The sequence below is a fragment of the Solanum tuberosum genome, unplaced genomic scaffold, assembly GCF_000226075.1.
Source record: "Solanum tuberosum cultivar DM 1-3 516 R44 unplaced genomic scaffold, SolTub_3.0 scf00003, whole genome shotgun sequence".
Classification (NCBI taxonomy): Eukaryota; Viridiplantae; Streptophyta; class Magnoliopsida; order Solanales; family Solanaceae; genus Solanum; species Solanum tuberosum.
In genome coordinates, this window is record NW_006238929.1 from 1,324,569 (window position 1) to 1,337,400 (window position 12,832).

Here is a 12,832-nt window from a genome sequence, read left to right on the forward strand (position 1 = left end):
CTACTTTAGTGTCTGAAGTTTGGGCTCTGGGGCGCCGTGCCACTCAGAGCTCCCCAACCCAGACTCTGAAGTTTGGGCTCTGGCGCCCGGCGCCACTCAGAGCGCCAGGGACGCCAGGTCTTCTACTCTTTTCCACTTCTTTCCGTTTAAGTTCCCTTGAATCGTACCTATGTTTTCTAGTTGATTTATACACTCTAAGGTACGTATAAACATCATGATATCATCCATAAACATGAATCATAACCTTGAATCCATAAATTCAAATTCAAGGAAAGTTAAGAGCCAAGTCTGGAGAGTTCTTAGAGTCTTTTCAAAAGTCTTTTGCAAATGCTTTAAACTTGTTTTAAGACTTGAGTTTTGAGTTGAGTGAAGAGTAAAGAGTGAAGTTCATTTCTTCAAAAGAGTATGTGGGGACTATCTATTCCCATAGAGTAAATGTTTTCACATTTAAATTAAGAAAGGAAATACCGATTTTCAAAAGAGCCTTTGAGCTAGTTTTCAGTAAAGAGTAAATGTTTTCACATTTAATCAAGAGAGGAAACACTGATTTCCAAGAGAGCCTCTGAGCTAGTTTTTTGAGCAATTATCTCAAATCACAGAAAGAGTTATGTTTTTAAACATATAAGCTAGTTATGTTTTGGGAGTAATATTGAGCACCGATATGGGGGAGAGTTCAGACAACTCACAGCCCCCATAAACCATATAGCCAACATGAGTAGAAAAGGGTCATACTTTTTAGATGATTCCTTAGTGCTTTTTAGCATAGACAAGGGGATCCACTTAGTAGTTAGGTTCTATACCCCCGACAAGGTATAGGACGGCCATGGCAGCGTGAGGTAAAACGTTATATCATCACATAGCTCTTAAGTGATGGTTGTCGGTTAGAGAAACTCCCACAATTTTATTTTGTATTCTCATATACATTGAGATTATTTGTATTTTCACATACAAACATAGTTTAAATTGTATCCTTGCATACAAACTGAGTTATCATTGTATTTCTACATACATAGAGTTGTTATCCATGTTTTAAAAGCTTTATTTATATTGTATTTATATCATTGCTTTATATAGAATTGAGTTAAGTTGAGTATAGTTAAGACCAGGTTTGTTCCTTCAGTTCCTTTCAAGATTATATCATGTTTTAGTATTCCCCTCGCATGCTCATACATTCAATGTACTAATTCCAGTTGACCTATATATTTTTATGATGTTGATTCAGGTAACCAGGATCAGCATCCAGCGCATCGTTGATCCAGTTGAGCTTCAGAGTTGTTGGTGAGCCTCCTTGATTCTGGAGGATGCCTTTTTATTGCTTTATCAGTATAGTTCATTAAGATGTTGTGGGTCTTGTCCCGACGTCCATCTCTGTTGTTAGAGGCTTCATAAACATTTAGTTGATTTTAGTTCTCGAGTCTTTTCCGTTTCAGTTATGTTGAGACTTGAGTTGCCATTTTGGCCAGTTGAATGTGGATCTTTAAAACATTCTAAGTTATTCGTTGAGACAATTTAGTTTGATTGTATTTCAATAGTTTCTTTTATCATGAGTAAGTCTTCCGCTAAGAGTTAAGTCAGGCCAAGGGTTCTCATCGGGCCATCAATGGTTCTCAAGTGCCAGTTCTGCCCAGGGTGTAGGCTCGAGAAGTGACAATATTAAAAATAGTAAATGAGTAAAACAAAAGGCCAATGTTTATATAGTAATAACTATTTTGAAGCAAACTTCCTGACAATCTAAATCACATAGGTAGCATTGATAAATAACGCCATTATTTTGTCTTAATCATAAGAAAAAAATAAATCGTGTCAATTCTCTAAATTTTGGAACAAGATATTCAAAAGCATATATCTACATCACAAGAAAAATTGTTAACAAAAACAAATGTGTCACGACCCGAGCCTACAACCTGGATGTGACTGGCACTCGAGAACTATTGCTAGTCCCCAAGCGAACCCTCATCCTGGATGACTACAAGCGGAAGACTAACTCAAGCATACATAGATTGAAAACTGAATAAAATTCATGAAACTCAATTAAAAAGCTTTAACTCAAATGAAATACTCTGAATAAGAATAAATTATTCAACTTGCCATAAAATAGGCAACTTAAGTCTTTAAAACATTTAACAAAATAAATGAACAAACTTCTGAAACTGTATTGTCTATCTATGAAGCCTCTAACTAACAAAGATGGAAGTCGGGACAAGACCCACGACATCCAAACAACTGATATAACTGAAAAGTAAATGAAATCCTCCGGAAGCAAGGAGGCTCACCATAGCTAACTCGAACTCCATGTGGTATCAACGAAGACTCCTGTTAATGATCTCGAATACCTGAATCTGCATCATGAAAGGATGCAGGCCAAATGGCTCAGTACATGGAATGTACGAGCATGTAAGGAGAATTCTAAAGCATGATATAAGCTTGAAACTTGATAAAAAGGGAAACATACTTACCTCTTCTCAAACTTACTAAACTCAAGGAATACTTAAGGATACTCAAAACTACTCAAACTTAGTCAACTCAGAAGTACTTAAGGATAAGATACTCAACTCAGTAATAAGTTTCTCAACTCAGTAATAGGATATTCAACTCACCGAAATAAGGCTTAACTCAATAATGAGACACTTGAATCTGGGTACTAAAACTCTGGATACTCAACTCAATATAAAGCAACAATAAGAGATGCAATATATGGAAAGCTTTTAAAATAGTAGAAAGCAACTCAATGTATTTAAGAATACAATATACTCAGTTTGTATGCAAGGATACAAAATAAACTCTGTTTGTATATGAAAATACAAAATAAACTTTGTGTATTTAAAAATACAAAATATCTCTGTGGGAGTTTCTCTAACCGACAACCATCACTATGAGCTATGTCATGATACAACGTCTTGCCCATGCTGCCAGAACTGTCCTATACTTTGCCAAGGTATAAGACCTCTCAACTAAGTGGATCCACTAGTCTATGCTAAAAATAATTAAGGAATCATCTAAAAAGTATGACTCTTTCTACCCACGTTGGCTACATAGTTTATGGCGTCTGTGAGTTGTATGAACTCTCCTTATATCGGTGCTCAATACTACTCCCAAAATATACTAGCTCATATGTTTAAAAACATAACTCTTTCTGTGGTTTGAGATTATTACTCAAAATCTTTCTCTAAAAAGAGATGTTACTCAACTGCTCAAAACTCTTTTGGAAATCTTAGTTTTCTCCTCTTTTAAATGTGAAAACATTTACTCTTGGGAGTACTTAGTTTCAATATATCATTTAAAGGAAAATGAACTCGACTCTACTCTTTCTCAACTCTAGTGCTCAAGTCTTAAAACAAGTTTAGAAAAAGATGTAAAAGACTTCTCAAAATAAGGTTCATGCCGAAATTATGGGCATGAAACAACTCGACTCGAGGGTCTACATAACAATATGGAACTCATGTATATGACTCTTTTCATTCTCATACTTACTTCCTCAAATCTTAGCTCAAATCGATAGTTGATCTCAATGGATTCACAATTGAACTCAAGACTTCCTTGAACTCTACTCTTAACTCTCTCTTGAATGTGAATTATGAATTCAAGAGTTATGGTTTATGATATCAAGGATCTCGTTATGATAAATTAGACTCATGAATACATTCTCCTCACTCTCATACTCACTTGCTCGAGTCTTGAAACAAGTTATTAGACATTGTAGAAGATTCCTCAAAAAGACTCAAAGGGACTTTCTAAAAAATGTTCGAAAGAACTTTCAAGACTTAACTCTTAGCTCTACCTTGAATTTGAATTACGAATTCAAGGTTATAATTTGTAGTAGGAAAGATATCATGATGATTAGGAGTGCTTTTAGATAATTAAACATGACAAATAATCAAGAAATCACTGTCTGGAAGCAAGTCCACGATGCGGAGATGCATTTTAATATTTGGTCGTGAAATAACTTTTGAGGCAGAGGGGTCCGCGACCTCTCCACGATGCGAACAAATTTTTTATGAAATGGGGAGGCAGCTCCGCGACGCGGACTGGGTTGCCTGATTCGCCTGACTTTTTCCTTCTTTGTTTTCTAACCCCAATTTGCCTAAATTCAATTCTTTTTGCTCAACTTCTCTTTAGATTCAGATACCCAACACATGTACACTAGAATCTAACTCAAAAAAACTCTATAAATCAACGCAATAATCTCAAGAACTCCTCAATCTCAGCCCAATTAAAAAATGAAAGCAAATTCAAGAACACATATCAAGAACATCAAACCTTCAACTTTCTAGAACGAATTTAACGCTGAAATTAACATGATTGGCGTGTGGGTGAACAAACCTAATACTATGAAAGCTTACATACCTCTTAGGGATCAAATCCATGGCGAAAATTCGTAAGAGAAGTCAATAACTTCGACGAACGCCTTGATCCTTTCCTTTTTTCTCCTCTTTTCTCTTCTTGAACTCTCAACTAAAACCCTAGGCATATATAAGGATTATAAAACTGAACCTAACAGGATTAGACCCTTAAAACCTTACTAAAAATAAATTAAATCTGATTGGGTAAGGAAAAGACCAACATACTCCTTACTATTTTCGGGTAACTTTCCTTAACTTGACAGCCTGACTTCAAAAGGGAATATCTCACTCATCCAAACTCAAAACTTAGAAAACTCGGTGGCATTGGAAATATAATTCAAAAACCTTTCATTGGATACCTAGTAGCCCACCTAAATCATCATGTACTGAGAGTTATGGTCGTTTGAAGTTTAAACCTAGGAATGACTTGAACGAATTCCCTTTAATTCTTTTTGGAACTCAAGGCTCTACATCTAGTGACCTTAACACTCAAGAAATTTTAATTTCCTCGATAAAATCCTACTCACAACGAAGGATGGTTCGAGTCTCAGTTCGGAAAAAAAATCTGGGGTGTTACAAAATGAATTTAGATTATATCATGTTAAATTCATATATTGGAACATTACATACTAAGGTATATATTAAGCAAAAAAATAATTATTATATCATCCAAATTATTTTCTTCAAGTACTCAAGGTTATGGAACATACCCTCTTAGGATAGAACGACTTCATCAAAATAGTGGTACCTCATATTCCGCTTTAACTTCGAACTCACTCAATGACAATAAATCACACAAAAAACTTTAAAATGCAAGAAGAAGAAGAGTACAAGATTAAAAAAAATTGTGGTTGAAAAATGAGAGGAAGCCCCTCTATTTATAGTCAACAAAGGGTAGTATGAACAAATATTTTGTGTCTTATCTGAAAAGTCATTACATTTTCGAAAAGTGACAACCCTTTGGAAAAGTCACAACTTATTGAAAAAGTCACAACTCTTTGGAAAAGCCACAACTCATCGAAAAATCACAACCCTTTGAAAAAAGTCACAACTTATCGGAAAAGTCACAACTCATTGAAAAAGTCACAACCTAAGTTAGGGATATTATAATAATTTAACATTAAAGTTAGGAGTTCATACTTTTAAGGTAATATAGATATAGATATAGATAGATATATAGATAGATAGATTTGATGATGATTAATTACACTTTTGTCAATGAAGTAGGTCCTAAATGAAAACTAAATTCTAAAAGGACTTGCAATGTTTTTAAAATAGACATAGTAATATATCATGTAAATGAAGACCCACATTTTACTTTTGTTACATAATCAAATCTCTTTATATTGAGATCATACCGAATTGTTTTTGTTATTATAGTAAAATATTATTATAGAAATATATACTAATATAACATGACATAAATGATCTGTTTCAAATAAATCTTAATCATTGTAATAAATATTATTCTAAAAATAATTGTTATAACGTATTGAAATTCGAACCTTCATCACTAGAATGAAGATTTGGACAACTCACTAACTGAGCTACATGAGCCGCTATAATCTATTGAGCTCAGCTTACCAGTGTTAACCTTATTTAGATAAGTAAATTATTTTAGTATATAATAAGAAAATAATATTAAATTGATCTTATTAAAAATGAAGAACATTTAGTGAAGGGATGAGTGACTTCTTAAGAAGTGTGCTTAAATTAAAACAATTTCATCATTATCAACAAATATGAAATTTAGATTTTTAATATTATAAATTGAGATTTACAATTCTATCACATTTCATTCGACTATTAAGTTTAAATTGTAATGATCATGAAGGTCATTTTTGGAATTTTCTAAAAAATTATCATTTTACCTATCCTGATAGTTCCCTCGAGTCATATTTGATCAACTTTTGAGGTTAGATTGGAAACCAAATCGAAAAGTTGAGATTTTTTTGGAAGTATTGGAGTTTCAGAAGCTTTTAAGTTGAAATAGTTGGCTTTAGTCAACATTTGGAGTTGAGTCTCAGAATGGAATATCGTTAGTTGCATCAACTCCGGAACGTGCTTTTTGGTCTAGAAGTACTGTTGGTTTGGGTCTCAAGGCTTTTGGTTTAAATTTGAGCCATTGGACAAGATGCGGGAAAAGTTAAGGCTCAAATTTAACTTAAGTCAACGTTTGAGGTTAGAAAGGTCATTTTCGAGTTTTGATGATTCCACTAGGTCTGATTGGTGTTATTTGGTCTAATTAAAGGTTTAGTTCAGTTCCTGAAGCTTTTGGATGAATTTCATGTCCTTGTTTAGAAATTTGGAAATTCTTCAGTTAAATTTCACTTTAGTCAACATCGGGTTAAGGTGACCTTGTTTGAGAGTTTTGATGATTTCATTGAGTCCAAATATCATTTTCATGCTTGTAGCATATTTGGTTTGTGTTCCGGAGGTTCCGAATGAGTTTTGGGTGAATTTCTAAGCTTTCTAAGTGCTATGGTGTTGTTTTAGCTATTTGTGTCAACTAAAAGGTTTGTTATTAGTTTTAAAGATTGAAAAATTATTCTGAATCTTTTGAAAGTTTGATCATAAATTATAGGATTGATCTTCAAATGTTGGTGCATTTTCGCTAAAATGATATTGGACTTTTATGGCGATATATGAAATAATTATTTATCGAGCAGAAATAATATAATTTGATTGGACAAACGAACACAAAATTAAGTTTCGATTGAACATACAAGTTCATATCATTATTTAAGACATTTACGAAAAATAATTGGGTCATTTCACTATCGTATGAGAAAGTTACGACTCTTTTAGTGAAAAATATAAGTTACTGATTTCAAGTGTAAATATTGTTGTTCATGTATTTAAAATTTCAGATTGTGTTCATTTGGTATTTTGAGCATATTGAGAGTTCTAGAGCTTAGAATAGAATGATTCTTGTAGCATTCTTCTAGATTTAATTTAAGGATTAGTATCCAATCCTCATTTAGGCTTTTCTCATGATTTCTTCATTTGATTTTCCTTCGTTATCTGTTAAGTTCTTGGGGAAAACTAAGATTTTGTTGATTTGAATTTAGTTTTCTATTAAAAATGTATATTTATGATCCTTATGTTATAGATAAACTGATTTTTGGCATTAACATAGCTTGTTGATTCATCAATTATTTTCTTCATATTAACCGCGTTTAAGCATGATAATTTGAGCTTTTCCCCGGGTTAAAGTTTGATAAATTGAGTATTTGAAGGTTTAACTCCATTTTGGAATAAAATTTTATATTTGAACTTCCCTAAACATGGATAGGATATTTTCAAAAAATATTTTAAATTTGAGTCGGAATTTCGAACCTGAATATTGAGGATTTTTCTCATGAACTTGTGTTTTAAGTAAATTAGAATTTTGACCATGATTTCAACTCATCTCTCTTTACTATTTCACTTGTGAGTTTCAAAACCTTTGGGCATTATGATTTTCTATAAAAAAAATCCAGATTTATCCTTGGCGCTCATAATTGACTTCTTAGATTGTTTCCAACCCGATGTTTAAAATCAACATTATGGGTGTCATCGTTCATAATTTCTTATGGGTATTCTATATTTGATTGTTTGGTGTAGATTTTGTGGATTGACGTGGAGAAAATGTTCAAGCTTTGATTTGATTTCTCCCCCTTAAGGCAAGTGGACCTCTTGTCCCTTCGTTAAGTGTATTACACCTTGTATGCCTTGTTGTGTAAATGGGAGTAATGAAAATTGATGAAAGAATTAGTAATATTCTTGTTCTTATTAAATATTGAATGAATTCTAGTGTTGATATTGTGGTGTAAAAAGGAAATTATTGTTATACTATTGTATGATGTGCCTTAGATACTTAGATGGTTATGTTAATTCACCTTGATGAAGTGCCTTGATTAATTGTGATTGGTTGTTGGTGTTTGGAATTTTATCCTTTCATTGAGTATTTGTACATGCCTATTTGTATTGGAACTGAGGCACTGTTATGATGGGCACTATGTGATGTTGATGAAAAATAATAAAACCACAAGAGGATGTATCATTCGAGGGACCTGTCACACGTTGTGACAAATTTTATTATATCGAGGATGTGTCGCATACTGCGATGTATACTATGATTTCGAGGGATGTGTTGCACGCCGTGACATATTTCTTAATATCGAGGATTGTTTCGCACGCTGTGATGATTGCATGACAGATATGTCCCCCATGAGTCCAAGACTGAGATTCAGTGGGTGTGTATCATTAGAACAGACATGCATCACTTTATATGACATTTCACTACATTGCATTGCATTTCATCCTTGTATTATGATATTCATGAGTGATGTTATGGCCTTGTGATTGTTGAATTACGGAAGATTGTAATGGTATATACATATCGAATTGATAGATACGAAACCCTCCCCATTCTTTGGATTTTATCAATCAGATGAAAAAAAAAAGACTTATCTTTTTTCCTAAGATGATCAAAAGTTATTTTTAACTATCAAATTTTCTTGGAATAATGATGTCGAGGGGGGAACTTTCGGGTATTTGTTTAGTCATTCAGATAGTGACTGGCGTTTTTTTAGCTATGCATTACACACCTCATGTGGATCTAGCTTTCAACAGCTGTGTTGAGGTGCAAGTTGTAATGTTCTATATGTATTATGTTGTTATTGAGTGAAGACTGTTAGGTTGGGTTGATTGATTCTATGCAGATTGTAGTTTATGGAGGTTTGGATTGTGTGTTGTAGTATTTGTGTTTTGTATTACTTAACTTAGTGCTTGCTGAGTATTGTTGTTGTTTGGTATTCACTTCCTTTCTTTCTACACTAGTGTAGGTTACAAGTCCGGATCATCTTGACCATTCTCTTCTCATCTTTGTCTAAGGCTTGATTTGAGAGTTCATGAGTTAGCTACTTGTCATCTCGACAGACATCACTACTCTTTCACTATGTCTTGTTCTGTTTTAGATATAAAGAAATTCAGACTTATATTTTCTTTGAATCCAATTTAATACTTAGAGGCTTGTACATGTGACATCAGTTTTTGGGGATATTTTGAGTTATGTTATATTTATTTACAATGTTCATATTATGTTAGCCCTGTATTCTATTTTATTTCCGTATTTATCATGTTTATTTGAGTTTAGGTTGACATGTCTTGGTGGGATAAGACAGGTGCCATCACACTTGATTTTCTTATCGTGACATAAATTATTATTTATACTTATATAATAATTTTTTTTCAATATATAAGCTTTAAACTAAAATTGAGTTCAAATGAACAGGACATTATTAGATTTAACTTGCACAAATCTCTATGAATTATTCGACTATGTATTTTGCACAAATCTCTTACTAATTTTTGTATCTGACCCCATTTGTCTATCACATACATATTAAGTATTTAACAAAAAAAAAACGACCGTTGAGTGCAGAAAGCATTTTGTATTTATATAAGATCCAAAAAGATTCCTGAAAAAATGTGTGACACGGATAATTTACTCTAACACAAACATCATTAATTGATTTTATGGGTCAAACTCATAACTTATAAGTTGTCGGAGAATAAATTTAAAGTTTCTTTAAGGGCCCCGTTCTAAATATTAAACAAAATTATGTTTTAATTTTAGCAAATTGAAATCTTCTATGTAATAACTTGTTTCCGATTGAACACCTAAACACATGACATTCAACTAAATTTTGAAAAAAGATCCATGTATATTTTAAAGCACTTATTACATAGATACGTTAGCCACTTAAATTAATCATTTCCTTTAATAATCATACACATTAACCTCAATAAGCTGTAAAATCTTTCGCATGTTTCAATTGATATAGACGTGTATGATTAAATGAGGTGGTATACCTCATATGATTAAGCAATGGACGTTTGAGATTATACATAATATATATTAAAAAATTTATATTTAAAATAAAAATATATGCTATGAATATTAATTCTATCACATATTCAAATTCTCAATTGAAATAAATCATAGTTAGAGTCTAAATTTTTGTAGACTTCAGGATTTCACGTAGTTGAGGCGCGTGTGAGATGTTTGGATGTCACGTAAGTCAAAAAATGTACAAAATTACAAAATAAAATGGATTCGGGGATAATAGGACCTTAGTTTAGTTAAGATGTGTGTATGAAATTTCGATCATAATCTTGAAATACTTGTGCCTTATCCTAAAAATAAATATTCACTCAAAATAGGCAACTTTAACATCTTTTGTGAATTCCCATGGGCCCTTAATATTCACTATTTGTTTACAACTTCATATAATCTATGGGCACTTTTTAAACTTTCATGTACCAAAAATTCCTCAATTTTCCTTTTAAAGTTTCAGTTACAAATAATTTTTGAAGAGAAATGGAATTCATGAGAACACATAGTGGAACTAAAATTTTCATGAAAATCATCATTTTCTTTTAGGCTTTTTCTACTTTATTTTGTATCTTTCTTATTTTTGCTTTTGTGTTTTTCTTGCAATTCTGCTTCGAATTTTTTTTTTCTCGTGACAAGCTACGAGAAAGATATGTATACACTTTACCTTCCCACGTTTCATTCGTGAGATTATTTTATTCTTCAATTTTAATATTACTATTATTTTCTTCACTTCAATTACTGTATTATTTATTGTTGTTATTTAACTCACTAATTATCAGAAATAACATCTCTACCTTCACTAAATAGGAGTTACGACTGCACGCATATACACCACATTTTCAGACTTCACTTCTGAAATTACATGGAGTATGTTTATTGTTGTTATTAATTATCTCTCTATTTTTGCCATTTTTTCCTTATAAGATAAGCATTTGAAATCTGTGTATTTTAGTGGAATATGCTATTCAATTCAATGTACCATTTTTTAGAAAAAAGGATAATTTTTTTTCCTTTTTTTAAGAGCTATTTGTCCAAAAGTGAAGGAAGGTTCTTGTGTTTGATGATTTCCAAGATAACCCAACTAGACCTATAAATATTTGGAAAAATTTGCTAGTTGGTTCTTAGTACTCAAAGAGTAATAGTTATATATATCGCCAGTGAAAATATTTTTATACTATCAGGTTAGTAGTAGCATTTTTTGTAAGGTATCAATTCATGTATGTTATAGTGATTTATATGTTATTATCTTATTAATGACTTGATTGTTATGTTGTTGCTACATTCGTGTTGGATCCTCAAAAAATCAAAATATTTTTTGAGGATTCAACACACAATCGTGACATTGTAAGAAAAATATTGATTTCTTGAATGATTCTTGAGTGCTATGTGAAAAATGTTGATTTCTTGAATGATTCTTAAGTGATAGCTATTGTCGATGTAAAAAATATACACACAAGCATGCTATGTTGCTTGAACTCTTCAAAATTGTTGCCACAATCGTGTTGTATTCTTCAAAAAAGGACTATTTTTGAAGGATTCGACACACACTCAATGACATTTTGAAGAGTTTGAGCAACTGTATAAATATTTTTATACCAACAATACATAGAACTTAAAGGCTCATTCAAGAAACCCATTTTTTTCATACTCATTCTTGAAATTTTTTGAGAATTAACTCATGATAATAGTGTTTTCTCTTCTTTATTTTTTTATTTTTTAAAATTCCCTCATGTTGGAAACATCATGATTCATGATAGAGTTTTATTTTGTAGCAAAGGAAAATCAATGGCATTTAATGGAGATTTTCAAGAAAAAGATGTATGGAGTGAACATGTTGTAAAGAAGAAATTATCCATTACTTCAAAGATGATCCCAATAGCTAAAATTGCTACAATTAGCAATAATGAGTCTACTCATGTGCCAAAACAATCATCAGCTCCTATTAACATTCCTTATAGGTCCAAGATTTAGAAGAAGAAATCATCAAGTACATCCATGAAGAATGGTAGTTACAGTGAAAGTGTTGAAGTAGATGAAGATTGTGATGATATTGGAATGTTGTCACCACATGAATATTTGGCTAAGAGGGTTGCTAGGAGTCAAATTGATCCTCCTTCTATGTCTGAAGGTGTTGGGAGGACACGTAAGGGAAGAGATCTTAGTAGAATGAGGAATGCTATTTTAACCAAGACTGGGTTTTTGGAAAAAAATAATTAACTACCAATGTGATTTATAGGTTACAAGTTTGAGTTGTGAAATCAACTGTTGAGTCTTGCATTATGGTAGACTGCGTATATCACACCTCATTGGGTTGCATCCTTTCATTGAACTCTGTACGAAGAGGAGAATGTTTTGTGCACCACTCTGTCCTTTTATAGTTTTCTTATTAGTAAAGCAATAGGCTATCCCTAGTCGAGCTAGTGAATTTCAAATATTGAATAGTAAAGAATCTAATGGTTTCAATTTTAATTTGTATATACCATAGTAGGCATAAAGATTATTGAAGAATGATTATTATGGAAATGTTGATTATATTGTATAAGAAGATGAATATTGTGATGATTATGGTTATGAAATTGTACCACCTCATGAATGTATATTGCTAGAA